At 42.0% G+C, this 3,887-nt stretch overlaps 1 pseudogene; it reads left to right on the top strand.

Annotated features, from left to right (window-relative positions):
• The window catches only part of LOC105292014, a 15,228-nt pseudogene that overhangs the window by 9,623 nt on the left and 1,718 nt on the right, over positions 1-3,887 (top strand).

The raw sequence follows: 3,887 nt of genomic DNA, 5'->3' as shown, positions 1-3,887 counted from the left end.
GTGTTTAACAAGCACTCCAGAGGAGTTTCGCTCTCTAAAAGTTGGAGAACACACTGCTTGAACCCAGTGTGTTCTGGCTGCTCGTTAGAATTACTTGGAGCTTTAAAATGGTCTGGGGCAGGGTCCCATTATTGATTTTTCTTAAAAGCTCCCCAGATAATTCTGGTACGGACTTTGAGCTGAGAACTTCTGTGATGACCTCTGATTATGGTCCTCCTGGCACCTAGTTAGCCCTGGTGGGATTTTCAGCACCCCTCAGGTTACATCCTGTACGTCAGTGTTTCTCACATCTAGCTGTGCATTGGAGACACGTGGTGGGGGTGCTTTTCAACTCCCAGTAGCTAAGTCCCCTCTGACTGCAAGTGAAGCAGAACCCACATGGGGTGAGGAAGTTGAGAGGCTGGGACTGGTTATTTTCAAAACTTTTCCTAGATGTTTCTAATAGGTGGCCAGGGCTAAAGCCCCTGGAATGTGGCTGCTTGCGGGTAGGTAAGTAGAGCAGGCCCAAAGTATTCGTAGCTGAAGCATTCATAGCTGAAGCATTTGTAAACCTCCAGTGCTATGCGGAAGAACAGCCTTTCTCACAGCCTCAGCTCTGTCAGGATTTAACACACCTGCCAGATTCTGCTTTTAAAAATGGCTGCATGAGCCCTCCTTGTCAGAGGCTCTCTCTAGGCCATCCTTTCATTAGTTATTAGGTATTTCCATAACTGATCCATCAGCCCACCTGTAAAAGTGCCAAGGAGAAAACTTTAATGATCATGCATCTCTTTGGCTTTGTTACCGTAATTTCTGGGGAACAACAATTACTCTGTATCTCACTGTTCTTCCTCTGAGTGCAGTGTACTTCCAGTTGGTTTAGAGGGACCATCATTCTTCTGCACTGTCACCTACTGTGTGCTAATGTCTGGCTTCTACCTGCAATTTGGGACCTTAGGCAGGATATCTGGTTTAGGAATCTGCTAGCACATACATTTGTGCATTCAGTGTATCTCTGTCAAGCACCTTCCATGAGCTGGGCCCTGAGCTGGTGGTTGGAGATAAAGTGTTAAAACTGCCACTCTGGAGATATGTACAACACTGAAGAACTGAGAAGTGAGCATTGAGTTCTGGTGTGTGTGCGTGGTGACTAGGGAAGCCTTCTCCAAAGAGGTGACATTTGACTGGAGTTTTGAAATAAATAAGAACCACGCTGAAAGGGAGCACAGCCCTTACGCCAGTTAGCAAACTTGCAGGCGATTAGAATCACCAGGGAGCCCAGGCTATATGCCAGACCATCAAAAAAGAACCTCTGGGGATGAACTCTGGGCAGAAATATTTTCAAAATCTCCTGAGGTGATTCCGAGGGGCAGCAAAAGTTAGAAACCATGAACTAGGAGAATGGAAGTGGAAGTCACCTAAAAAAAATTAACATAGCTTTGAAGGTAACCTTCCATAGGTTGTCAGTCCATAAACTTCTTTCTAGAACTTCCCAGGGGTTCCAGAGAAAGGATGGGGGCTTTGGAGCAGAGAGACGATGTGCTGACTGCTGTAAGATAGCAGTATGCCTCTGGTTCATTTATTCAGACAGTTGATAATTCTAAAATATTTACTGAATGTCTGCTCTGTGCTAGGTGCTGGGAAGCCAGCAGTGAATAAGATCAAGTCCTTGCTCTCAAGGAGCTCATTGTCTAGTAGAGAAGATGGACAGACACATTTCTCATGCAGTAGTAGGGGTAGGGACATGGCGTTAAGGGAGCCTCCAGAAGGGAGCCTACTGCAGTCTTGTGGGGTTAGGGAGAGCTCCCAGAGGAGGAACTGGCCTTAAGGAGATATCTGAAAAAATTGGCCAGGCAAAGGGGAGAAGGGAAGAGATAGAAACTGCATGTGCATGAGGCTAGAGACAAGAACGAGTATAGTACACTCAGGGGATTGTAAATATTTATTCTGGCTGGAGTATAAAGTGTGACATGGGAGAGGAATAAGAGAGAAGAGGAAAAAACAATCATGAGCCAGATCATAAGAGGTCTTATTACAGAGGTCTGTATGAAGTCTGTACTTTAGCCTGATGGCAAAACCCTACAGAAGGGTTTGCCTATCAGACATGTGTTTATTCGTGCATTGTGATTAGATTGCAGGGGTTTTACAGGAATCTTTGTGACAGATGACAATGATCTGAGCTCAGGTAGTGGCAATGAAAGTGGAGAGAAGCAGATGATATATTTAGGAACTCTGGAGGTCTCTTTTTGTATAGTTCTCTTCTCTCTGGGGCTCTGTCTTGTGAAATCTGGCTGCCTTGGTCTCCTCAGCTTAAGAAGTTGGCCTGGCTCTGCTTGAGTACCCCCCGCCTCCCACTGTGGCCTGAACACTACTATTTGGGGGTCATTGTCCTTTGTTAATAATGTCCAATGTCTTGGAAACTTGTTTTTTGGTCGCTTCAGGCAGGAGGTAAATCTGGTCTCTATTAGGCTATCTTGACTGGTGGCAAAAGACCTTCTTTTCATTTTTTAATCCGAGAATTATTTAAGAAAGAGTTTTAAAAAGTCTGTATGGCAAAGTCCTTTTGTTTTCTGTTGTTAATTTTTATTTAATTATTACTATTTTATTATTATTGTTTTTATAACTAGAGAATGTTTTCTATTTTATTTCTACCTTTTGAGATTTAAAAAGATATAACCTGAAGCCTACAATGTTGTCAATTCTTGTGATTTTAGTTAAAAAAAAGACATACTTTATTTTTAGTGTATGAAGTGTCAAGTATAGTAGATGTATTTTATTAGTTATATTATTTGGGTCTTTTCAGTCCTTACTTTTTATCCACTTGATCTGTCATGGACTGAGAGAGGTCATTTAACTTTTGCCACAAATATTTCTGTACTTTTTCTTGTGTTTCCATGAGTTTTTGATTCACGTTCATGATGTTTGTTATTTGATGCATAAATGGCTTTTTGTGACTGTATCCTTTATCATTACGAAATACCCTTTTCTACTTTATTTCTTTGTTTTGCCCTAAATCCAACTCGTTTGATGTTATGATCTTGATCACTACTTTCTTTTTCTTTGCATATGCCTTGCTATCTTTGCTTTCTTGTCATTTTCAGTTTAACCATAATTTTTAATTTTGATATTGTGATTCACTTTCAGATATTAAAAAGCCCAACCTAACTTCACACTTGGTGGGTGGTACCCTTCCGTCCCCTTTGCACTTCTACCCCTACAGTTTCCCTGACTGCAGAGAACACCTTCACATTTCTAGTCTTCAGCAGATATAAGATGATGGGGATGACGTTTGCTGCGTTGGTTTTGGTATCTTTTACCAAGATTTGCATGGATATATTTAGAATCGTTCTTTAGAATGTGGGGGGTGTATGTTATCTGTCATTTTCATCTTTGAGTCTTTAACTGAAAATCTAAGACAACAGGAAAGTCCCATCCCACTTCCTATTATAGAAGTAAAGCAAAGAGAATTGATGCTTTCAGCCCTGTCTAAGGCAGAGAGAGATTAGATACTACTAATTGTTAGTTGGTACTGGTTATCTAGACAGAAATAACCCTGGAATGTAGAAAGAAAATGGAGTTATTCAATGTGACAAGCTCCAGTCATGTGCCTGATGTGTGCCAGGTATTGTCCTATATGTTTTGAGGATGCAAAAATGAAAGGCATAGTCCTTGTCCTCAGGGTAAGGAGATATGCGCACATAGAATCAGCTATCATACATGCTGGTTCTGGTGTGTGTCACTGCTGTCAAGCAAATGAAACACACTAGGGACCTAGAGAAGGGAGGAATGCCTGGGATGGAGGGTGGGGTTGGGCACTGTGGTTCAGGCTAGGAATGACCTTCCATGAAAAATGTGTGCTTCTTGTTCCGCAGGGAAAAGCCAGAGATGACATTTCCTTTTTGCCTCCA

This window comes from Pteropus vampyrus, unplaced genomic scaffold, assembly GCF_000151845.1.
Source record: "Pteropus vampyrus isolate Shadow unplaced genomic scaffold, Pvam_2.0 Scaffold50, whole genome shotgun sequence".
Taxonomy (NCBI): Eukaryota; Metazoa; Chordata; class Mammalia; order Chiroptera; family Pteropodidae; genus Pteropus; species Pteropus vampyrus.
This window is presented reverse-complemented; position numbering and strand designations above follow the sequence as displayed.